The sequence below is a fragment of the Muntiacus reevesi genome, chromosome 2 (genome assembly GCF_963930625.1).
Source record: "Muntiacus reevesi chromosome 2, mMunRee1.1, whole genome shotgun sequence".
NCBI classification, from domain to species: domain Eukaryota; kingdom Metazoa; phylum Chordata; class Mammalia; order Artiodactyla; family Cervidae; genus Muntiacus; species Muntiacus reevesi.
Genome location: NC_089250.1, coordinates 159,340,880 through 159,366,991, shown reverse-complemented (window position 1 = coordinate 159,366,991; position 26,112 = coordinate 159,340,880). Strand labels below are relative to the sequence as shown.

Below are 26,112 nucleotides of genomic sequence, written 5' to 3'. Positions count from 1 at the left end.
GTCAGTTTGCCAAGGGTCTTAAATGAAAAGCTGTGAAGTGAAGTGAAAGTCGCTCAGTTGTGTCCGACTCTTTGCAACCCCATGGCCTATAATATATTTCGTGGGATTCTCCAGGCCAGAATTCTATAGTGGGTAGCCTTTCCCTTCTCCAGGGGACCTTCCCAACCCAGGGATCAAGCCCAGGTCTCCCGAAGTGCAGGTGGATTCTTTACCAGCTGAGCCAAATGAAAAGCTGAGGAGGTTGCTATTTCCTCTGCCATCATGGGGAGTCATCGAGGACTCTGAGCAGGGCTGGAAGAGCCATGGGGCAGCTAAGAGCAGAAGGAACCACAGCAGAAAGAGGCTGGGTACAGGAGGATGAAGGCTGTCCCTCAGAAGCAGTGACATCCAATCCGGGCCACGAGCCAGAAGAGAAAAGAGAACAGGGTGCAAGAGAGCGAGTTAGACTCCAATCATGCCGAAGGCAAGAAAGAGGCTCCAAGAACCACTGTGGGAGTGCTTTGAAAGAGCTGGCTCTGATTCCTCCCCAAACCAGCTGAGACTTCAGCATCATTGACAGCTACAGTTTAGACTGATTACAGTGAGCCAAGTGCTTCCGCGTATACATCCTCAATTCTCAAGACAACCTTGTGGTTTAGTCACTGAATTGTGTCCGACTCTTTTGCGACCCTGTGGACTGTAGCCCACCAGGCTTCTCTGTCAATGGGATTTCCCAGGCAAGAATACTGGAGCGGGTTGCCATTTCCTTCTCCAAGGGATCTTCCTGACCCTGGGATAGAACCCACGTCATTTGTGTGTCAGGCATTGGCAGATCTTATGAGGCAATGGCTTCCCAGGTGGTGTTAGTGGTAAAGAATCCACCTGCCAATGCAGGAGACATAAGAGATATGGGATCAATCCCTCGGTCAGGAAGATCCCCTGGAGGAGGAAATGGCAACCCACTTCCAGTATTCTTGCTGGGAAAATCTGTCCTTGGGGGTAAAATCCTATAGGAGCTTGGCAGGCTATAGTCCATGGGGTTTCAGAGAGTTGGACATGACTGAGCATGCAATGCGTGCTTGAGATACTGAAGCAAATCTTCTTATATCCATTCTACAGATGAGCAAACTGAGGTCCACAGTGGTTAAGGCTCTTGACCATGATTACCCGGGGAGTACATGGCTTATCCTGGAATGTGAACAGGTCTTCCCACCTGGTGCCTGAACTCCTGATGACTACCTCTAACCACCCTCTCTTAGGTCTTAAATGCCACTCAGACAGCCAGGAGTGAGGTGGCTTCCATCGCCCACCAAAGTGCATCTGCCTAGCTGCCCTTGGCTGGCAAACCTCTCTTCAATCTGACCCAAAGTTACCTTTTTCCTTTGTTACCTCCCCCTGGGTCCCTAGGGGTGCTGCTGCCACAGCCCAGCAGGCAGGAGGGCAGATCCAGGCTGTGATACAGAGAGAGAGAGAGTCCCTGTGAGCTGGAGTCCCAGCCTGGGGCGTCACAGCAGGAGACCTCGAAGCCCAGCCAAGCTCAGTGAGACTGTGATCAAAGCCAATGGGGGGGGGTATGGCAGAGCAACAAGGAACAGAAGTGAGCAGGGGTGAGGCTGGTCCTGTATCATTCCTGTGGCTGCATCCCTTGGCTGGAGCTTCTGGAAGGTCTGGGACACGCCATCCCTGGGTGCAGGGCCAAAGACCTCCCTCCTCACCCTGTTCCCCTCCAGGGGCTGGGGGCTGACCAAGTGGGGGCTGCTGTTGTCTGTGGATGGATGAGAATTCAGTCTTCCGGCCTGGCCTCGGCAACCTCTCCTCCTTCGATCACTGCTTGCTGGCAGCATCTCAGGATGCTGTACCCACATCCGTGCGCTCTGGCATGGCTGCTTTCACTTTCCCACATGGCAGATGGATGTGGGTCCCTCCTGGTTTGGCCTGTTACACTCTTCACGGCTCTGGGCACAGCAGCACGCACACTGTAGGACTTATAGAAACCCTTGAGACCTGCTTGATGCAGAGATATCCTTTGTGTGGCCCTAGGTCCATAAAAGCACTGGACATTTAATGAGAGTCAAACCGGCACACAGCGTAGGAAGAGCACTGTCTGTCCAGGAAGCCCAGACTCAAGGTCTAATCCTGGCTTTGCCACCGACATCCCCACCAAGCCATGTCACCTCAGGTTCCCAGTCTGTGACGCTAAAGAAAGGCTAGCTGACCTAAAGTTTCCATAAAGCTTCCCTATCTTCTCCTCCTGGCTCCCTCTTGGCCATTGTTCCTTCTGGGTCACCTCCTCCCAGAGGCCCTCCTGGACTACTCAGGCCACAGCAGTTTCCTCTCTCCCCTATGCGTTAGTTGCTCAGTCGTGTCTGACTCTTTGCGATTCCACAGTCAGTAACCCATCAGGCTCCTCCTCTGTCCATGGGATATCCTAGGCAAGAATATTGGAATGGGCCGCCATTCCCTTCTCCAGGGGATCTTCCTGACCCAGGGATTGAACCCAGGTCTCCTGCATTGCAGGCACCAACCATGTCACTTTCTTTGCTGTCTCCACCTGACCTTTTCCTGTTTGGGTATTTTTGCACTTTTTTATTAACTGTCCCCCTGAATAGGATATAAGTTTCAGAACAACAGGGAGCCTGTCTGATCTCACCTGTGCTGCCCCCTGCTCTGTCTCCAGAGTCCAGGATGGAACCTGGCATCGGGTAGGTGCTCAACTGATGTCTGTTGAATGAATGAATGAATGAATGAATGAACTGTGAGCTCTCTTCCATGTCATAAAATATTCTTCAAAACCATGTTTATAATGACTACAAAATAAAGTGTGGGTATATTAAAAATATACTAAATCAATCCCCTGTTGTAGGATATTTAATAACTACCATATAAAAAATAACTAGCTAACTACCATTTACTAAGTGCCTAAGCACGATCACTTTTGTAGCCCTGTTTTCTGTCTCCTAACTATAAGCACATCAGACACTAGGGAACAAGGATCTTCTCCGGTTTCACTGTCTCCAGCCCCAACACAGCCTGGCACAAAGGTGCTATTCGAAAGTATTTATTATTACATAAAGTAAGGGCTTCTTCCTTCCCAAGAACACGTTCAATTATTTTACTCTTCCATATAGTTCTACATTTTGAAAGCTGTTTGTTTACCCAGCAAATGTACTTATCATGCACTAATTACACTCTTATTTTAATACATCAGTTTTAGCTGCAGTCCTGCCCTTCTGGCAGCTTCTGACCACCACGAGAGAATCGGCGTCACCACTTCCAGCTGATGTCATTCCAGATCACTGCAAAGGAATGTGAAGTATCAGTCAGCCCAAGTGATCTTTTCGGGAGCATCTTCACCATGTCATGAGACTCTTAGAAATTGCAGAAGTGCTTAGGAGTCTACAGAAAAATCTCAGTCAACCCTGTGGCTCTGAGATCCCTGTCCTTGCATCCTTACCCCTGCCAGGTTACCTGAGGAATGGCAGGCCTTTATCTGTCTCTTCTGACTGCTGTAGCTCACTGCAGACCACCCACACACCAGGCTCCGCACTGAGACCAATTAGGGCAGAAGAATAGTACAACTTCCAAGGTGTTCACTTGGTTCTGGCCCCAGAAACATGGAGTGGGCACACGAGCCACTCTGTGACTGTGCAAAGCAAGTCCAGATGGCACAGGATGCCAAGAAATCCTGGGGTTGCCCCTTGGGGTGCGCCCTCCAAGGGCAGGCACAGCCCAGGCCTGGTACACTTCCGGATGGCTGTCTGAATGAGCCCAGAACCACCAGCCTGTAAAAAAACACAGTGAATGCTGTTAGATCATGTCAACTTTAATGTACTCCCATAGTATTAAAAACACATCTGCAAGGAAACTTCTGACTCTTCAAAGGCTCCCTACAGGCAAAAATTTCCTTTAAACCTCATTCAGGAGGAAGACAGAGAATAAGATGTCATGAAGGTTGAGCAAGATATTAGGACAAATCTAAAGTCAACCAGAGAGATGGGGGTGGAGAAGCCAGGACCGGAGGCTCATTACTCACACCAGGTTTCTGCCAGAGGATGCAGACGGGGACTGTGTACCCAAGGAGACTGTCCAGAAGTTAAGAGCAGGATGACTCCGTACAGTTGGGCAGGTTGTGCACTGCAGCAGGGCACCCTCCCCTCCCCAGCAAGGAGGTGCCAATCACCTCTTAGGTATGGTAGATTTATATATTTGTTCCATTTCTCTGGACTGGGATAAAATGTCTAATAATCAATGTATTATAACACTTTTCCAACAGATAGAAGTAACATGTCTTGGGGAAGAAGCCCCTTTAACTAATCTGCCCAGAGGTGCTCTGTGACTTGTGATAACCCTGAGAGAAGTTACTCTTATTTGGGAAGGTTGAGCGGTGTTTGGATATTGGTGTATACGGCAGATTCCACGTTTGTCACAGATGCCAAGCTCAACTTATGTAATCAAAGGGAACATAAATCAACAAGGAGAATATTTTTGTACCCATCAGATGAACACAAGTTGAAATAATTGATAATATCCTCTGTAGTGAAGCTGCAGGAAAACATACTTTCACACACTGATGGTGAACATATAAATCATATAGACTCTTGAAGGGAGAATTTGGCAGTATTTATTAAAAAGCATATATTCTTCCACTTAGTACTTTCTTTCTCTTCTAGTAATCTACCTTGGGGAAACTGTCACATATGTGAACAAAGATTCATAGTAGAGAAATTATTGTTGTTAGTTAAGTCATGTCCAATTCTTTTGCTACCCCATAGACTGTAGCCCACCAGGTTTCTCTGTCCGTGGGATTTCCCAGGCAAGAATACTGAAGTGGGTTGCCATTTCCTTCTCCAGAGGATCTTCCCGACCCAGGGATCAAACCCACATGTCCTGCATTGGCAGGTGGGTTCTTTACCACTGAGCCACCAGGGAAGCCCCATATACAAAAAAGTACTTCTGTAATAATTAAAATTTAGGAATAAGTTTAACATCCAGAAATAGGGCAAGAAGGTATAAACTGGAGTAGTTGGTCTATGGAATAGGCAGGGGTGAAAAATCCTGGAATAGTGTTATCAGTTCTCATAAACTCCTATGAGTACAAACTAAAAAGAGAATTATATTTCTCATTGGACTCATGTAAACATATAGGGAAAGGTCTGAATAGACACCCTTTGATCTGTTGACAGTGGTCATGGCTAGGAAGAGAAGTCAACTTTTGCTGTATTTTTTCAAACTTTCATAAATGAGCCTTTTTCCTTCTATCGTAAAGAGTCAAGTGGTTTAGCTCATTGAACTTTGAGGTTGGACTGATTAGAATTCAAACCTTTGTCTTTCTGTTTTCTTAAGTGTCTGACTCAGCAGTTAATGACTAAGCATTAAATGAGAAAAATCCATATAATATGCTTAATGCAATACAGAGCATATGAGACTGGCTCTATTAGCATTGCTTATATCTTGGTATCTCTTCTCTCTCCTTGCCCCCAACCCTTTCAAAGCCTGAGTAGACACTAATAAGTGTTTGATGAATGAATAAGGTGGCTCATGGTAAGACTTTTCCTGAGTGTAAAGAAATATGAAGAGAATAGGCTTAGAGAGGCAGATCTTACCATTTCCACACTTCTCCAACTCAAAGTGTTTTTCAGACTGTAGATTACACTCAACTGGTGGGTTATAAGTCAATTTATGGGACAAAAATCGACATTTTAAAAATACAGAATAGAAAATATCAAAGTGTAAGTAAGAAGTACTGTTACATGAACTTCATTTTGTGGATGTGTGTACTAGGTTGCAATGCAAGATTAATCATGGTAAAAATTATATGGGGAAACCCTGTTTCAAGTGCAGCCTTATTCTATTCCAGTCTGAGAATGTGGTTCCCAGTCTCTGCTGCCTAATTCTCTACTAACATCATGGGCCAGGGGGAAGCATCATCTGATAAAGCAGTCACGTGATCCTATTGGGTGGACAAAGGTAACAGTGTCCACATGACAGCATTCTCTCTTACTGCCTCCCAATATTCACCAGGATGATCCTGACACTTGGGAGAATAGGAATCCCCAGCCCCACATGGGTTTCCTAGGGCTGCTATAACAAAGTACCACAAACTGGGTCAGACAGTAGAGAATCCACCTGCAATGCAGGAGACCTGGGTTCAATCCCTGGGTTGGGAAGATTCTCTGAAGAAGGGAAAGGCTACTCACTCTACTATTCTGGCCTGGAGAATTCCATGGACTCTATAGTCCAAGGGGTCGCAGAGAGTTAGACACTACTGAGTAACTTTCACCCTCACAAACTGTGTGACTTAAAACAAAATAAAAGTACTTTCTCACTATTTAGGAGGCTAGAAGTCCAAGATCAAGATGTCATCAGAGTAGGTGTCTTTTGGAGCCTCCAAGGGAAAATCTTTTCCATGCCTCTCTCCTAGCTGCTGGTGATTGCTAGAAATCCTTGGTTATTTGTTGGCTGTGGCACTTATAACTCCCATTTCTGCCTTCTTCATCTTCACCTTGCCTTCTCTTCCCTCTGTCTCTATGTATTTCTGTTTCTAAACTTCCTTCTTCTTATAATGACACCAGTCATTTGATTGTTCATGCTATTGTTTAGTTGCTATGTCATGTCTGACTCTTTGAGACCTCATGGACTGCATGCAGCACACCAGGCTCCTCTGTCTTCCACTATCTCTCAAAGTTTGCTCAAATTTGAATCCATTGAGTCAGTGATGGTGTCCAACTATCTCACTTGATCAAGTCCACCCTAATCCATTATGACCATCATCTTGATTATATCCCCAAAGGCCCTATTTCCAAGTAAGATCATATGCACAGCTTTTGGAGGACATGAACTTTTTGAGGGACACTAGCCAGTGCAATATCTCCATCCCCAAAGAAAGAAAGGAACCACATTAATACTTCCTTCTGGAGGAGAATCAGGAGGAAGTGATAATGAAGTCCTTCTCTGGCCTCTGTGCTCTGAGCATCAGACTGGGAGCCTATAACTCAAGACCCTTGGAACAGAAGGGACAAGTTCTACTCCAAGGAACCTGTACCCACAGCTTTGGAACAGCCAGATGGGTTTTCCTAATTGGTAAAAAGATTTGGGCCATTGAACTTCCCTGGTGGTACAGTGGATAAGAATACACCTGCCAGTGCAGGGGACATGGGTTCAATCCCTGGTCCGGGAAAATTCCACAAGCCATGAAGGCAAATAAGCCTGTGTGCCACAACCACTGAGCCTGAGTGCGGAAACTACTGAGCCACAGAGCCTGTGCCCCAAAACAAAAGAAGCCACTGCAATGAAAAGCCTGTGCACCACAGTGAAGAGCAGCCCCCGTTCGCTGCATATAGAGAAAGTCAGTGTGCAACAGTGAAGACTCGGTGCAACCAAAAATAAAAAATAATTTTAAAAAAATGTTTGGACCATCATCATCATCACTGACCATTATCAGTCTATGACCATTATTATAGGCTGAAGGTTTTTGCTTGGGGGACATTGAGATCACAGCCTCCATCGTCTCATATTATAGTTGAAAACCCTGCAGTCCCAGGAAGTTAAATTTGTTTCCTTAAGTCACATGGTTGGTGAGTGGCCAAGTGAGGTCGAGAGCCCAGCACTGGACACTGCCCAGTGCCCCTCATACATGGCCATTTGTCTTTTTTTTTCCCCTAAATACTTAATTCTAAAAACAATGGTGGCACCTATAGGTGGCTTGCAGGAATGGAGGAGAATTCAGTTCCTTCACAATGTTCAGCCTCCCCACAAAGGTACCCCACCTCTCTATCTTTCCACCCACCACCAGCCCTGTGTGTATGCATGCTCAGCTACTTCAGCTGTGTCCGACTTTACAACCCCTTGGACTATAGCCCGCCAGGCTCCTTTGGTTATAGGATATCCAAGGCAAGAATACTGGAGTGGGTTGCCATTTCCTACTCCAGAAGATCTTCCCAACTCAGGGATTGAACCCATGCCTCTTGCATCTCCTGTGTCTTTCTGCATTGATAGGTGAATTCTTTACTGTGCCACCTGGGAAGCCCCCCACTAGCCCTGAGTAATGATCAATCTACTTTCTATCTCTGTAGGTTTACCTGTTCTAGACAGTTCATGTAAATGGAATCATACCATATGTGACTTTTTGTGTCTAGCTTCTCTGACTTACTGTAGTATTTTCCAAGTTCATTCACATTGTATCTGTACTGCCTAGATCCATATATCTACACTGCATTTCTTTTTATAGGTGAATAACATTTCATTGTATGGATACACCACATCTGGTTTATCCATACATCAGTTGATGGAAATTTGGAAGATAATGCTTCCTTAATACTAGATGCCAGTCCCTGTTCTAAGGGCTGTATATCATTTAATCCTCACAACAACCTTTATCAGGTGTTATTATTACCTCTATTTTACAGAGAAAGAAACTGAAGCACAGAGAGATTATCTAGCTTGCTCAAAATCACACAGCTAGGAATACTGGCTTGGCCTTCAGGTTTCTTTGATTCTCCGAATCAGTCCTGATCCTCAGCATCAGTCCTGATCCTCAGCTTCACTTCTATGGAAAGGCTTGTTTCTACCAATCAGACATTCAGATTCCCTCTTGGAACTAGGTAATGAGCCTCAGATTCCCTCTTGGGCCACACCAAGTAGAGAAAGATTTTAGTTCAGATCCTAGGAGGGAACCAGCAAGAAAGGTCCCCATGAGAGGCAGAAATTCTGAGCTTGAAGATCCCTCCTTCTATTCATGAAACCATCATTTTTCCCAGAGAGAATTTCTGCCTGGCAGAAAAGTCTGAGGACACGGGGGAGAGCCTGCAACCAGCCCGGACAAGTGCTCAATACCTTTGGCCTTCTGCATCCTGGTTGTCTTTGATCTAGGCATTTCCTGTGGTCCAGAAAGTGAGAGGGAGGTGGGAAAGGCTGCAGTGGAGAGAGTCTGCAGATGCTCATGTCTCCAAAGCGAAACCTTCCACTTCTTTCTAGAATCTTAATCTCCAAATCATAAACCGGTTCAAGCTCTCCAAGTCTGTCCCAGTTTAGGGGTTCAGTTCAGCTCAGTTCAGTTGCTCAGTCATGTCCAACTCTTTGCAACCCCATGGACTACAGCACACCAGGCCTCCCTATCCATAACCAACTCCCAAAACTTGCTCAAATTCATGTCTGTCAAGTCAGTGATGCCATCCAACCATCCCATCCTCTGTCATCTCCTTCTCCTGCCTTCAGTCTTTCCCAGCATCAGGGTCTTTTCCAATGAGTCAGGTCTTTGCATCAGGTGGCCAAATTATTAGAGATTCAACTTCAGCATCAGTCCTTCCAAAGAATATTCAGGACTGGTTTTCTTTATGATTGACTGGTTTGATCTTGCAGTCCAAGGGACTCTCAAAGTTGCAGTGAAATTTCAGTCTTCTACACTTTCCCAGGGATACCTTTCATCCTACCTGCAGAGCAGCTTCAGTGCCATCCCATGTGGTGAGGAGCCTGGGAGAGAGCAGTGTGTGTGTGCATGCTTAGTCACTCAGTCATGTTCAAGTCTTTGCAATCCCATGGACTATAGCCTGCCAGGCTCCTCTGTCCATGGGGATTCTCAGAGACCTGGCAAAAGGCAGAGGCTTCTGACCCCACTGTACCTTGGCTTCCACTATACCACCAGCTCCACTGCAGTGGATGCAGAGAATACCAGACAGAGAAGCCAGACAATCACTAGGTTGAGAAGGATTTGGGGGGTTAGCAGGAGAGAGAGAGAGCTGGGATCGATTAGCAATGTCTGCTCTGAGCTTGGGAAGGAGGGCATAGCCACCTTTCTTGCCCTATGCTTGCCACTCCTGACATAGATCTCCAAAGTCCTCTTTGGCTCAGATCTTGTATGATTTTCTGAGTCTTCTTTTCTGTGCTGTCTTCTTTACCATCTCTGAAGACCTATCTCAAAGTCTGTTCCCACCCATTGGGAATTGGCAGTGGTCTGCAGACCATTAATTGCTTATGGAGTTTGGGGATGCCAGTTAGAGATCCCCCAAGGCCAGTTAGATAACATCAAGGCCAGCTCTCCACCTTGAGACTAGAAATAAACTCTAAAGAACGTCTTGCTCTGTCAACACTGAACTGAAATCCACAGGGCATGAAGCACAGTCAAGGCAGATGACTGCGTTAAAGTTTATCTGCCATGAGACTGATGCTGGACATGGCCTCCATCTGCATGGTAGAGGCATGGAGAAAGTAAAATACCCTCTAAAAAAATTGTAAAGAATTTCGAGCAGAGGCCTGCTGGGAATAGGGGAGTCTCCCTGCCTGTAAAGCAGAAATGAAATAGTGCTTCCTTGGAGAGGGCTGGTTGAGACCATGCAATGAGGTAATGCATACAAAGAGCTCAGCACAGAGCCTGGCACCAGTGTCAGTGCCCAGTAAATGTGATTCAGGGTCCACAGTATTATTTTTCTCTAGGGTCACCCTCTGGTGGCATTGGGCCTAAGGATATTAAATCTCCTCTGAAACCGGCCCTCCCATCAGCAGGGTGGGAGCCTTCGATCTCACCACCAGGGCCCCGCGTTGGCCAGTTCCAATAACACGATTAGTCATTTTTCATTCCTGAGATGTCTGCCCATGGGTGGGTGCATGTGTGCAAGTGTGAGTGCGAATGCGTCTCTCAGAGCAGGGGAAAATCCATATTCTCTCTCTTCTGACCGAATTAATCAAATAAATCTTCTGTAAGGAGCTGCTAAATGAATCACAGATGGCTCTGCCCTTTTACAGGTTGCAGAAAGCACCCGTTACAGTTCTTTTAATTTATCAGAGGAAAAAAGATGCCCTTGTGTGCCCCTTCCCGCTTGCAATAATAATCAGAACCAGTCTATTTTCCAAGGGTCCGAGACTCATTTTCAAAAAATGTGTATCAATAGATGTAACAGCGGGAAGATTATTTTGCCAAGTTCCAGCCTCCAGCACGGCAAAGGTGCCCTGGCTGGGGAGAGCGTTTATAAAACCACATTTAATAAAAGAGAGTGTTATATTAAGTATGTTTGCTAGTGTATTTAAGCATATGGTTTCCATATCAGGCGTAAAGATGGCAAACACATGCTTTACCTTCTTTCTAACCTTTCTTAGAGACGTCCTTTCTAGGGGGTGGTGGGATGGGAGGCTTTGGGGTGGATGTGAGTGAGTGTGTGTTGTTTTGCTTTTTACAACTCTGGCTCACATGGAAAAGCACTGAAGAATGTTCAAGAAAACATGCGAAGACTCTCTGCCTTTGCTACTTATGTAATTAACCCAAGAAACTTGCTTTTCTTACTTTCTTCAACTGTCCCAACATTCTCCCGGCTCTCTCTTGCCTCCTCCCAGGCGCTGGGGGCTGGCTGACTTTAAAGTGTGAATCAATTTCAGCTGCAAAGAACTTGAGCTCCTGGATTTTAAACATGAACCCCTTGGTAAAGCAAGAGCTCTGAAGATGGCTGCCTGGCTTTGTGTCCCTGAGGTCTTGTTTACCAGTGAGGCATCCAACTCCAGGATTCGTCTGCCTGTTGTTGTTGCTGTTGTTATTCAGCCGCTCAGTCGTGTCTGATTCTTTGTGACCGTATGCTCTGCAGAATGCCAGCCTTCCCTGTCCTTCACTATCTCCTGGAGTTTGCTAAAACTCATGTCCATTGAATCGGTGATGCCAGCCAGCCATCTCAAACTCTGTCACCTCCTCCTCCTGCCCTCAGTCTTTCCCAGCATCACAGTCTTTTCCAATGAGTCAGTTCTTCACATCAGGTGGCCAAAGTACTGGAGCTTCAGCTTCAGCATCTGTCCTTCCAATGCATATTCAGGGATGATTTCATTTAGGAGTGATTGTTCTGCCCTTTGGTGTTTGGGTTGGGTATTTTAGGATTTGATGTTTTTCTTCAGATCAGAGGCAACAGGCTGTAGTCCTATAGGCCTAGGGTCCCCAGAAAGGTAGCCAGGAAAGGTCTCCCACAGCCCACTCCCCTAAAACAGTTTCAACAATCCCTCCATTCTGAGATAATCCCAGAAGCCAAAATGCCAAACTAGTAAGGGGACTGGCTGGGGGCGTCTGCAGGGAGGCTGCCATGCCCACCCCCACCAGCCCAAACAGATTTGCCGGAGCGAGTTATAAATCTACTGGTACCATTTCTTTTTCGTCACTTGCCTAATCCTGTGCCCTGCGTTTCATGTGCTGTAATTACTAACATCTGCTTTCTGAGCCTGGCCCGCATGGAGTTTGCAAAGGCAGTTTTCAGTCCAGAACAATGGTGACAGCTGTTTCATTTAGCCTAGGGCCAGCACTTCCTGTTCAGTCTACATCTGCCCTCCTGTGTCCAATTTCTGATTCGGGGTTTTCTGTTTTGTTTTCTGGGTTTTTTTTTTCCCCTTCATCTGACCTTACTATATGTTTAAGAAGAATTTCTAACTTAACACTCCAGCTAGTATTTCTAGTACATATGCTTATTAGATTGCCAACAGCCAAAGAGAGAGATAGGAGAAAGCGAGGACTGTCTTCCTCAGCTAACAGGGTGGAGGACAGACAGAGGCACAAAGGAGGGCTGATCGTGAATCTAGGGGACCAGACTCAAGGAAATTTCTGGGCCTTGAAGTTGATCTCTCTGGAAGCTAGGCACAGGAAAAGCGGCATTAGCTCCCTTGTCCCCTGGCCCAGTGTCATCTCCATAGCTTATTTGGTAAGAGGTCACCCAAACATACCGCCGAGGGAACCGTGTGTCTGGTTCCAACACACAGAGGCCCTTCTTCCTTGGGAATCAAGGAAGCTTGTCAGGTGAGGCAAGATTCAAGGACCTCAGCTCACTTTTTCCCACTGAGTCTCCAGCAATACAAACCCTTCCTAATTTGTAGGGGAAGTCCATTAGATGGGAAAAGACCGTGCCGCCCTTAGGCAGTGCTCAGTATTTATTGCCAAACAGGGCGAAACCCAGTCTCCACTTGGATAAGAACGGCAGGGGGTGGAAGAGTCCTGTGGGCGCAAAAAGCAGAGCATGGAAAGCCTGAATCACCCATGAGAGGCTCCCGATCTCCAGAGGCTGCCCCTGCCTCTCGCGGGATCTCTATTGTGTGTCTGCACCTCTCGCGGGATCTCAGGTCATCAGGCCTGGAGATCTCACAAGAGCTTATGCCCACCTCACCCCCTTACATCTCTTAGCAGATGAAGAAACTAAGCCTCTGCCTCTCGCCGGGATCTCTAGTGTGTGTCTGCACCTCTCGCGAGATCTCAGGGCATCAGGACTGGAGATCTCGCAAGAGCTGATGCCCACCTCACCCCCTTACATCTCTTAGCAGATGAAGAAACCCAGCGCCAGGGAGAGGGGGTGCTTTCCTGCGCTTGTCACTTGGTCGAGCTTGATGCTATTGGACAGAGAAGCAAATGAAGGTAAACCTGTGCTGCTTCTAGGGGCTGGAGGCTTTCTCACATTTCTACATGAAACCTCTCTTTCAATCTCAGACCCTCTCCACCCTTCTCTGTGGCTCACAGGAAAAGAGATCGGGACCCCACTCCCAGTAGGACCAGTGAGGTGAGTTGGGGAGACCCCAGCTTGGCTGTCAGTACCACAAACCCAGTCCAGAACTGCTTCTGGCTGCCAGGGTCAAGTGCTGCAGTCAGCACTTGAGAAAAGAGTTCATGCTGGCTGGACCCCCGGGGGTCATAGAGGTTCCTAACCTGTGACCTAGGCCCCGTGTCTTTGCAGGAGTCAGCGAACAGAAGGCACAGCTCAGGTGTGAAAGAGATGCAGTTGAGACGGCCCTTCTTCCCCAGAATCCCCGCCAGATGTCAGGGGTGCAGGCCCTGGACCCCAGCCCCCCACCCCACCCAGAGAAGACCCAGCCTTCCCAATGCTTGACTTGAGCCTGGAGCACCCCAGAGGCCAATCCTGCAGGCATAAAGATCATCAAGGATTGCTCCTAAAGTCTGCAATCAAAGGAGCTGATGGAAGCTGGGTCCTGTGCCCCCGGGGTACACCCAGCTCTTCCGGGAATGCCAGCCCCGCCCCTTTCCCTGCCCCCACTCACCATCTCCCGGCCTCGCCCTCCCCCTTCCCTTCTCTTTCTCTCACTCACTTCTTTTCTTCTTAAAGTTAATTGCAACTTTTTTCTCAGCGCCCTGATCTGGATAAGCCACATCTCATTAGAAAAAGATTTAGCTGGAGCCAAAGCAGGCTGGAGAAGGAATCCCTAATCAACAGAGAAAAGATTCGGGTGTAATTGCTCTCTCCCGCCATCCTCCCCCTCCCTCCTCCAATCTTTCTCTGCTCATTAATCTGAAAAGAAAGTCGCAGTTGAACGTCTTGGTGTTCAAGTACCTGCTGCTGTGGCAAACAAATCAAAGTACTTGGGGTTTTCTTTGGTGGGGGTGTCTGTATGGACAGCTTTGGCTGTTGTGTGGAGGAGTAAAGCGTTTTGCTCTTGGGGGTGTGTAAGAAGCACCTTGGTTAGGGGAGTAAAACTCGGGGGGGGGGGGGGTGTGAAGTGCTTGGTTGTGGGGAAAGTGTGAGTGGGTGTGTGAACCCTTTGGTTGGTAGAGTGTGTGTGTGTGAAGCTCTTTGGTATGAAGTGCTTTGATTATTAAGAGGGTGTGTGAAGCTCTTTGATTACTGAGAATGTGTGTGTGTGGTGGGGGGAAGCCTTTTGGTTGGATGGGGCAGTAAAAGCTCTCAGTGTGTGTGTAAAGCATGCTGGTTGTTGGGTACATGTGTTGTGGATGTGGGATATGGTTGCGGGGTATGGGAGGCAACTCACCAGTTGTTGGTCCGAGGGGATGCCATGGAGGCCTTCAGTTGTTGGTGTGTGGTGCTTTGATTGTTGGATGCATGTGAGTTCATTCACATGCCCTAGTAGCCCCTTTGATGGTTTCCTTTCGCCCCAGCTAAATCCCAACGGATGCTTAAATGGGGACACACAGAAGATGAATTTAGAAGCAACCATCTCCCCATGTAGGGAGAAGAGGTGGGTCCTTACTCCCCCCAGAACCTCTGGAGAGCCCAGGCCCCTGTGTCTCAGCTACCTTACCTGCGATCCCCACTCTGCCTCAGTCCAACTCTTTGTGACCCCATGGACTGTAGCCTGCCAGGCTGCTCTGTCCATGAGATTTCCCAGGCAAGAATACTAGTGTGAGTTGCCAGTCCCTTCTCCAGGGGATCTTCTGGACCTAGGACTTGAACTTGCATCTCCTACTTGGCAGACAGATTCTTAAATGAAACAAATTATGGAAATTAATAATGATGTGTGCATGTCAAGTGCTTTGACGCTCCTGTTTACTTCATTTCATGCGGCTACTGTGAAAAATTTTAATTACAATGTGGCTTGCACTTGTGGCTCGTTTTATATTTGTATTATATAGCACTGGCCTAGAATATAACACACCCTTTCACGAATACTGGTATTCTCCTTTAACCAACGAGCAAACCAGCTCAGGTTGAGTGGCTCTGGCCAAAGACACCAGCTGCAAAAGCCAGAATTCATGAGTGATCCTGGCTGGACAGTCTGCTACTTGATGAAACTCCTGAAACAAGAGCTATATTGTTGTGACACAATCTTACACAGAGTGTTTAGTGCCAGCAGGACTGAAGCACATTTGGAGTCTGGGGGAAATTAAATAAAGCCTGTGACTCGGGGATGAAGAGGTTTTCCTAACACTAGCCAAGAATGTTAAGGTGCAGGGTAGTTCTCAGTGAGTAGTGCTTGGGCAGGCTTCCGAGATCCCTGCGTGAACTTGGGTCAGTCCCTTCCCCACTCTGGTCCTCAGTTCTTCCGTCTGAAGAGAAGGGGCTGGATTAAATGTTCTCTGAGGTCCATCGGGGTCTCTGGTGCCTTTCAGCAGATTCCCATCCTCCCAGGGATTAAGGGTGAGCGTGTAAGCAACGTGCTGGGTCCTGGGGCAAATAACACGTCTCTTGTGTCACCTGTGAGATACAGAGAACAGTGTGTACTTGGAAGTGATGCTCTAAGGATTAATGAGAAAATGCAGGTGATGCGCGCAGCACATGCAGGGCACACAGGAAACATAAATGCTAGCTCTTGTTATCAGTATAGCAGTAAGCAGGTTGACCAGCTGGCTGGGATAGTTCTGGGTCAGCAGACTCAGATTCATAAGCAGTATCTATCTCGGATCCTCCCCCTAAGCTGTCACATTCTGAGGCTGAATTTGATCCAAGAATCACCTTGAACTTGGCTTTTGAAGGGTTTGTTACCCCTGCAATTCAATTCCCTGATTGCATGGGTAACAGAAGCACCCAGGAAGAGCACAGATTGGCAGGGGTTCAGAGGATGTTGGAGCAGAGGGAGACTCGGGTTCTTGTAAGAGGGCATCTTCGGGAATGTTCAGAGGAAGAAGTGTTAGTGTCATTTCTGTCCTTTGGTGGTATAGCAGTCATATGTCACTTTTCCATCCTTTGGAGGACTGATGCAGATCCATGACCATAAGCTTTCTTCACTGCTTTTTTTTTTCCCACCGTGGGAGGACTCTGACTTCAGTTCTTCTCAACAGCTGTTTTCATTTTTTCATCCCTGAATTGTGTGTAAACAACCTCTGATAGTAGATAAAGGCTTTATCAGCTCAGCAGCTCACCTCCTACATACAGCCTCTTCTTCATGAATACAAGTCTGTGTTAGGAGTAAGTTGGACTTGATTTTGTCTGCCGGTTGTTATCTTGGACTTAATTGGGAGGAATCTTGCGTTCAGTGTGTAGGCTCCCAGCTCTCTCTAGTGTTCCTCGGCCGCCATCTGCTGGGTAATCCTGGCATGACATAGTCCCCTCGGCTGGCGGGCTAAGGAATGGAGTGTCTTGCATTCAATAAAAAAATATACACCAGGAACTGTGTACCAGGCATAGTTCCAGGCACTTGGGATTCATTAGTGAACAAACAGACAAATATCTCTTTTCTTTTTAGCACTGAAAATATTCAACTATCTGGAATATTGGGTGGATTTTTGTTGTTCAGTCACAAAGTCGTGTCTGGAATGTTATTTATTCACTTACCTACTGAAGTGTATCGTGGTTGTTTCCAAGTTTTAGCAATCATGAATAAAACTGCTATAAATATTTCTGGGCAAGTCCTTCTGTGTACATTGTCAGTGTTTTGGATTTGGGCCATTTCTATAGGTATGTAGTAGCATCTCATTGTTTTAATTTGCATTTCTGAGGTAGTATATGATGTGGAATGTGGTCTCATACATTTTTTGCCATTTGTATGTCTTCTTTGCTGAGATCTGTTCAGATCTTTTGCCAATTTTTAAATCAGATTGGTTGTTTTCTTATTGTTGAGTGTTAAGAGTTGTTTGTATATTTAAGATAATAGTCCTTTATCAAATGCATTTTTTGCAAATATTTTTTCCTCCTCTTGACATTACCTTATCAAGCAGAAGCTTTTAATTTCAATGAAGTCAAGCTTATCAATTACTTCTTCATGGATGGTGCCTTTGGTATTGTATTTTAAAAAGTCATTGCCACATCCAAGGTCACCTGGGTTTTCTCCTATGCTGATTTGCTCTTTTTCTAGTTTTATAGTATGGAAGCTTAAATGATTGATTTTTTATATTTCTTCTTTTCTAATACATATATTCAGTGTTACAAATTTCCCTCTAAGCACTCTTTTCACTGCATCCCACAAATTTTGATAAATTGCATTTTCATTTCATTAAAATATATTTTAAAATTTCTCTTAAGATTTCTTATTTGACTCATGTGTTATTTACAAGTGTATTGTTTAACCTCCAAGTGTTTGGGGATTTTCTGGCCTTCTGTCTGTTGTTAATTTCTAGTTTAACTCCACTGTTGTCTGAAAGCTGATGTTGCATGATTTCCTTTTCCTTTAAATTTGTTAAAGTGTATTTTATGTCCCAGGATGTGGTCTATCGTGGTGAATGCTCCATGTGAGCTTGAGAAAAATGTATATTCTGCTGTTGCTGGATGAACTTGCTTATAAATGTCAGTTATATGAGGTTGACCAAAGGTACTGTTGACTTCAACTATGTCCTTACTGATTTTCTGCCTGCTGGATCTGTTTTTGATAGAGAGGTGTTAGAGTCTCCATTATATTATTGGATTTTTCTTTTTCTCCTTATAGTTCTGTTTTTGCTTCATGTATTTTGATGCTCTGTTATTAGGCACATACACATTAAGAATTGTTATATATTCTTAAAATGTTGACGCTTTTATCATTATGTAATGCTTGTCTTTATTCCTGATAACTTTTCTTGCTCTGAAGCCTAGTCTGTCTGAAATTAACATAGGTATTCCTCCTTTCCTTTAATTGATGTTAGCCCAGTATATTTTTCTCCACCCTTTTATGTTTAATCCATAAAAGTGAGTTTCTTGCAAACAGCATATAGTTCAGCTCTTTTTTTTAATCCATTCTGACAATATATTTTAGCTTGAATATTTAAATCATTGACATGTAAAGAGATTACTGATATAATTGAATTAATATATACCACATATGTAGGGATTCCTTGGTGGCTCCGTGGCAAAGAATCCGCCTGCCAATGCAGGAGACGCATGATTCAGGTTCAGTCCCTGGGTAAGGAAGATCCCTTGGAGGAGGAAATGGCAACCCACTCCAGTGTTCTTACTTGGAAAATCCTATGGACAGAGGAGCTTGGTGGGCTATAGTCCATGGGGTCGCAAAAGAGTGGAACCTGACTTAATGACTGAACAGCAACAGATACCATATATGTGACTGTTTTCTGTTTGATGTCCTTGTTCTTTGTTTCTGCTTTTGTCTTCACAATTTTTCTGCCTTTTGTGGCTTTAGTTGAATATTTTAAGTAATTTCTCTTTCACCTTTCTTAATGTTTCAATTATACTTCCTTTAAAAAAAAAATCATTTTAATGGTTGCCCTTGAATTTGCAATATAGATTTACAACTACTTCAAGTCCTCTACTTTCAAACACCATTTTACAGGTAGTGCAAGTACCTTATAATAACTACAAAAATGACATATAATAACAAAAACAACAAAAAAAGTCTCGACTCTTTCCTCTCATTCCTTGTATCATTAATATCATTCAATTTGCTTATATGTAAGCACACATGAGTGTATGTGTATTAGATTATATATCCTTATACATAATGTAATACGTTGTAGCTATTATTTTGGACAAACTGCATTTATAAGATCCATTAAGAATAACAAAAATAACTTTTTTATTTTACTTTCCCTTATTCTTTCTCCAGTGCTCTTCCTTTCTTCATATAGATCTGAGTTTCTGATCAATATAATTTTTCTTCTCTCTGAAGAACTTTTGACATTTCTTGACAGTCAGGTCTACTGGTAACAAATTCCGTCAATTTTTGTTTATCTGAGGAAATTTTTATTTCTCCCTCAGCTTTGAAGCATACTTTCTAGAGTATAGGATTCTAGATTGGTGGGTAAATTCTCTCAACACTTTAAAATACGCTGCTCTGTCCTCCTCCTTCTTGCATGTTTTCTGAGGAGAAGTTGGAATAATTCTTGTCTTTGCTTCTCTATAAATAAAGTGCCCCCCACTGCTTCTTTCAAGAAATTTTTTCTTTGTCTTTGATTTCCTGGAGTTTGAACATGATGTATACTGTGTGTAGTTTTTTTTGTTTGTTTGTTTTTGGGGGCATTTACCCTGCTTGATGTTCTACGAGCTTCCTGTGGTTTGGTGTCTGTCATTAATTCAGAGAAATTCCTAGTCATTGTGACTTCAAATATTGTTCCCATTTCTTTCTCCTTTCCATCTCCTCTGGTATTTCCATTACACTTATGTCACACCTTTTCTAGTTGTCCCACAGCTCTTGGATATTCTGTTGTACTTTTTCTAGTCTTTTTTACTTTTTGCTCTTCAGTTTTAGAAGTTTCTGTTGAGATATACTCATTCAAAGATTCTGTCATCAGCCATGTCAAGCCTATTAATGAGCCTATTAAAGGTATTCTTCTTGACTGTTACAATGTTTTTGATCTCCAGCTTTTCTTTTTGACTCTTAGAATTTTCCCACTTGTACAACCCATCTTTCTTATACGTTGGTTTCTTTTTCTATTAAAGTCCTTAGCGTATGAATGATAATTTTTAAAAATTCCTAGTCTGATCATTTAAACATTCCTGACTCAGATTCTGATGCTTGTTTAGTTTCTTCAAACTGTTTTTGGACTTTTAGTATGCCTTGTAATTTTTTTTTAAGCCAGACATGATGTACTGGTAAAAGGAACTGCCTTAAAGAGGCATTTAGCAATGTATTGGTAAGACATGCAGGGAGGGGAAGCGTCCTTTAGTCCCATGGTTAGGTCTCAGACTTTTGGTGAGTCCATGCTCCTGGTCTGTGAACTTGACCAATTCATCTGTTTCTCTCCCTCAACTTTGGTGGGGACAGCATGGCTAGAGAACACTGAAATTAGTATTTTCCTTCTGGAAGGCTGAGAAAGCTAGAGCTGAGTATTTCTCCCCACCTAGGTCAATTGGGCTCTGATAAAACCCCAGCAAGTTGGTCTCTAGTAAATAGTTTTGCTTGAGGACAGGCTTGTTAAGAACAGAGTTCTCCCGCACATTTCAAAGTGGTTCCTTTTTCCATCCCCTGCTGGAAGCACAAGGGGATTTTTCTCCATTATGCACTGGTGGATCCTCTGAAGAGAAGACTCACAAAAACATAGGGACCCCCATGTCTGTGAATTAAACTGGTGGAGAGTTTAATTCACAGACTTGTCCACACTGAGCCTCCAACTATTTGTCAATTACAATTCAGGTTTTCCTACCGCTGCGCTGATTTCTGCTCTGTTAACTTGTGATTTTCTGTATCCTCCTGTTTGTTTCTCCAATTTTTGGAGCAGAAATCTGCCTCATTTCGCTGATGAATATTAGAAGATTTGTTGATATTTCAGTTTATTCAGCTTTTTATTTACTATGATGCAGTGGCGACTGCTGAGTTCTATAGATGGCACAGCGGAAACTGAAAGTCTCTTGGTTTTCTTCTCTTGTACTGTTTTTGTCTGGTTTGGGTACAACAGGGTAATACTAGCTTCATAAAATGAGTTGGAAACTGTTCTCTCTTCTATGTTCTGGAAAAGATGATGTAAATTTTATGTTAGTTCTTTTAAGTGTTTGGAAGAATTCTCCAGCATAGAACTGAGGATTTCTTTTTCAGAAGCTTTTAAAGCTACAAACTCAATTTCTTTAACGGTTATATGGCTATTCCAATTATTAATTTTATCTTGGTTGAGTTTTGGTAGTTTGTGGTGTTTGAGGAATTGATCCATTTCTTTTAAGTTGTTGAATTTATGAAAGATAAATTTGCTCAATGTATTTGCTTATTACCTTTTTAATGGCTGCAGGATTCGTAGTGACCCTTGTCTCATTTCTGATATTGATCATCTATGTCTTCTTTATATCTATGTCAGCCTTGGCAGATGTTTATGAATTTTATTGATGTCTTTAAAGAACCAACTTTTTGTTTCATTGATTTTTCTCTATTGTTTTCCTTTTTAAATTTCAATGATTTCTGCTCCAACCTTTAATATTTCATTCTGGTTACTTTGGGTCTAATTTTGTTCTTTTCCTAGATTCATGAAGTGAGAACATAGATTTTTGATTTGAGATGCTTCTTTTCTAAAGTGGTAAGCGTTTCATATTATATATTTCCCTTTCAGTTCCACTTTAGCTGCACCTCACATTTATTGATGTTATATTTTAATTTTCATTTAAATTCTATGTAATTGTTTATTTCCTTTGGATTTCCTCTTTGCCTCATGGGTTGTTTTGAAGTTCCACTTAATTTCCAAATATTTGGTGATTTTCCTGTTTTTTTTCTGCTCCTGAGATTTTAATAATTCTCTCCAGAAGAACAGACTTTTTCCATTTATCCTACCAGTATATCATTAATGATGAGAACAGGACAATAGTTTGTGCTCAAAAAATGAATATGAATGAACAATCTAAATACATAATTTAAAAATCAGTAAAGACAAAGCTGAAAGGCGAGAGAGAGGCATCAGACATTTCAATGATGATTATTGCTGAGTGGGAAAATATGGATGCCTTTTTCTGGTTTGTTTTCAGATTTTTCCAAATTCTCAGTGATGAACATGTACTACTTTTATAATCAGATAAAGGAATTATAGAAGTAGAAGCAACTCTTTCTGATGATTCTCACTCCCTCTCTGGCAGGTCAAATCAGACTCTAAATTATGAAAAAAAACTGAAGATGAGAGGCAGAACCACAAAAAGACCCTGTAGAAGGTCCTGGAGCTGAACTGACCCCAGCACCCCAGGGAGCCAGGTAAGGACCCTGCCAGCCATTCCGGGTTCCCAAGTGGCTCAGTGGTAAAGAATCCACCTGCAGTGCAGGAGATGCAGGCTCGATTCCTGGGTTGGGAAGATCCCCTGGAGAAGGGAATGGCAACCCACTCCAGTATTCTTGCCTGGGAAATCCCATGAACAGAGGAACCTGGCGGGCTGTATATAGCTCAAGGGATCACAAGAGTCAGACACAACTTGGTGGTTAAACAACAAACAAGCAGTCCCCTTCCATAACCTTCTGAGACTGCTGCTGTGGAAATTTTGTCATGACCATTTTGAATCACAAGGGTCAATTTCATGCTTCTTTTCTCACCCCCGCCCCCAAAGGCCCCTAGAGATCTTGTGAATCAATGTTCATCCCAAAAGATCTGGTTTGCCATTAGAAATGAAACATCTGTTCACTAAGTCCAGCCTTCAAAATTCCTTTGACAGTTTGTTTTGAAGAAGCAGTATTGGCTTTTGCTTCCAGGGTTCCTGGTGTGCAACAGATTACAAAGAGTGAGAGGGAACAGAGAGGAGACACTGTCTTCTTAAATGTAATTATCTTTTACACCTTTAGTCACAGCCTCCTCGTGTTTTTTGAAGGCAATTTGTTTGAGAAAGCTGAGCAGACAAGACAATTTGATGGTAAGCCCAGGTGCCCATGATCATCACCCAAACAGTTCTCAGGTGTGGACAATTTCTGAAGATGAGTGAATATGCTTTTCTACTTATGAAAACAATCCTGAGAACTTGGTTTAAATTTTTTTTTTCATTCAGCAAAGACATTGCCCAGACCTGGAAACTTTTTTCACACTTTCCTAATTTTGAAATGAAGTGACTTGCTGTAAGGTCAGGAATTACCTGGGGGCCCAGGATTGGGCAAGTATATAACCTGATGCCTCGGGATGGTAGAGGGCACCATTCTTGGAGGATGCTCCCCACACAGTCAGAGGGGAGTGTGGCAGCAGCTACATCCTCCCTGAAGCTGAGCCAAAGAAGGCATGGGAATCAACAAGCATATCCATATCGACTTGTCTTAAAGAATAGCCAAGGCCATGAGAATCTAGAACATAATGACATAACCTGATGGAGTTATGGGGGAGAACAAGAAACCACACCTAGTAACCGTTCATATCAAATAGCACAGGCAATTTCTGTGTTGAAATGAGCCAGAGATAAAATATTGTGATATAAACCAGTCTGTCCATTTTAAAAATCATTTGATTTCCATAATTCCTGGGCACCTCATTTGACTCTTTTTTTCTTCTGATTTTGTTGCTGTTGCTGACCTGACCTATTTGAACTGCATATGTCAAAAGGCATAGATCTCTTTAGTCATTTGATTTTTATTGACACTTACTGTTCAGTTAAATGCAAAACCTCAATTGTTCCTCCAGGACTGTCCAATGGAGACCACCCTTGACCACTGTGGAGACTGTTTGCAAAACAGTTCAGGCTGTCTGCTTTCTGAGGGTGCAAGGGTTCTGCTTCCCCATGTGTAAACTTAGATGTGGTCATGAGTCTTGCTTTGGCCAATGAAATGTGTGCAAAAGTGACACTTTGGGCAGAAACCTCAGGCCAGTGTGTAATTCACTCTGTCTTCCCTCTTCTGCTGTGGTTGTGGATGTGTGTGTCAAGATGAGGCCGTTCGGTGGGACAAAGCAGTAGTTAGGGAGTCTGGGATGGACATGTACACACTGCTTATATTCAACATGGAAAACCAACAAGGACTTACGGTACAGTACAAGGAACTCTGCTCAATGTTGTCTGGCAGCCTGGGTAGGGGGAGAATTTGGGGGAGAATGGATACCGTTTTATGTATGGCTGAGTCCCTTTGCTGTCCACCTAAAACTATCACATGGCTAATCAGCTGTACTCCAATACAAAAAGACAGTTAAAAAAAAAGAGAAAGATGAAGCCATTCTGGGTCCTAAAACAACTGTATCATGCAGATCACCGCTTGCTGACCTGTAATGGACAGCATGAATGGGAAGCATTCACTGTGTAAAACTGCTAAGATCTGGTGGTTGTTACTGCAATACAACCTAGTCCATCCTCGCTGATGTGCACATGCACACACACACACACACACACACACACTTGCTGAGTACCTATGCATGCACGAGGGGAGGGACCCAGGGCCATGGGCGAATTGGGGGGTACAAAGTAAGATGCAATTTCTGTCCCCAGTTTACAAGCGGGTTTGGCAGATTAGATAACTAGACAGTAGAGCATGATAATGACACGAGTGGACAGTTCAAGGGCAAGTGACGAGATGTTTATGTGGCTGCAGCCTTAAGAAGGTATTAGTTGGTGGGGTTTAGGATGAATGTGAGGATGCCTCCTGTGCTGGTATCATCTCTTGGCCCCTCCACCATCTCCCTCTACCCTTCTCACCTTACTCTCGGCCTGGCCACACTGACCTGTCTGTACCACCTGACTAGGTTCCCTCTGCCCTGGCTCCTGATCAGGTTGAGACAACATGGGGGGCAGGGTGAGCGCTCAGCAGAAGACTGGAAGCAGGGAGGACAGTGAAGCTGAAATGGGGATGCCTCTGACTGCCTTCTCACAGGTATGCTCCGACTGGCTGCACCCCTGGGCTGAAATCTCAGCTCCTCTCAGTGACCCTCCCCACTTGACAGTCTGCTTGCACATTTCTGTAACACTCTGTTCGCTTGCTCCTTCAGATCCAGGTGTGGTAAGAGCCCCACAGTCAGGGATTAGCCTCCGCATCCTCCACTGCCTCCCTTGGTTTCTCTGTACCCCACCCACATCTTTTCCAATTTGAGCATGCCATCTATTCTCCCGACAGACCCCCGAACTAACTGTCTTGCTTGGGGGAGTCAGCGGTAGAACAGAAATGATCATGCTTTGTCTTTTTATAGAGTCAGTTGGTAAAAGAGGCAGGATGCTTTAAAATGATCAATCCTCCATTAAGAAATGAATTTTTAAATGACTTTGTTTCTGGAGGAGTTAACTCCAGGGTAGAAAAGAATTGCAGGCAAAGCACTTGCCTGTCTGCACCTAGGAGGAGCAAGTGGGCCCCGCAGAGCCTCTGTTTCACAAAGCCCTTTGCAAACGCCGGGGCCACAGGACACCACCAGGATGTCACATCACCCACAAGGAACTTCTCTGGTTCAAGGGAGAATTCCAACCACTGTTTTCAACTTGAGCCTGAGGACAGAAGCACAGTTTCTAGCTGCTCACGGAAAATTCCAAACCTTTCTTTTGGGTTCCCATATGTAGCACAGAGGGCTTCCCTGGTGACTCAGACAGTAAAGAATCCGCCTGCAATGCAAGAGATGAGGGTTTGATCCATCCCTGGGTCGAGAAGATCCCCTGGAGAAGGCAGTGACCACCTGCTCCAGTGTTCTTGCCTGGAGAACCCTAGGGACAGAGGAGCCTGGTGGGCTGTGGTCCGTGGGGTCACAGAGAATCGGACACGACTGAGCGACTGGCACTAGCTTAGCTCTGCAGCATAGGGCCGCTTGGGGAAGAAATGCCACTGTTTTGCCACAACCCTACCCACCGGGAACTGTCCTTGTCCTGCCCTGGGATTCCCGTGTCCAATTCACAGAATGTATTCGTTTGCTGGCTGGTAGGTTGGTTTTCCACGTGCAAACTAAAGGAGCCCTACAAGAGTTGTGAGAGTTCTGGGTTCCGTTTTCTATTCTCCAACCCATGTCGGCCCTGGCTCCTTCGCTGTCCCCAGCTCTGGAAGGGGCAGCCAGGAGGAGCCTCATACCTGGAGACCTGGCATTTCCCGAAGCAGCCAGAATGAGCAGTGCTGGACTGCAGGTGCTGGGGCTGGACCCGGGGGGGCGGGTCCCCTCAGGCATGCTAGGGTATAACGTTAGCAGAAGTGCAGACAGCAGTTTGGAAGATTTAGGGGTTCTTGGGCTACACTGGG

At 44.7% G+C, this 26,112-nt stretch overlaps 1 long non-coding RNA gene across 4 annotated transcripts in view; it reads left to right on the top strand.

Moving 5' to 3' along the window:
• LOC136160156 (uncharacterized) overlaps positions 1-26,112 on the top strand; it is a 69,076-nt gene that overhangs the window by 26,332 nt on the left and 16,632 nt on the right. For 2 of the 4 annotated variants that reach the window (XR_010661562.1, XR_010661560.1), the window contains exons 2-4: positions 21,485-21,538; positions 22,089-22,200; positions 24,647-24,774. This is a non-coding gene — a long non-coding RNA (uncharacterized lncRNA). Of the gene's footprint in view, positions 1-13,251; positions 13,343-21,484; positions 21,539-22,088; positions 22,201-24,646; positions 24,775-25,804; positions 26,001-26,112 lie in introns of all 4 variants that reach the window. The other 2 variants (XR_010661561.1, XR_010661563.1) reach the window with 2 other exon arrangements.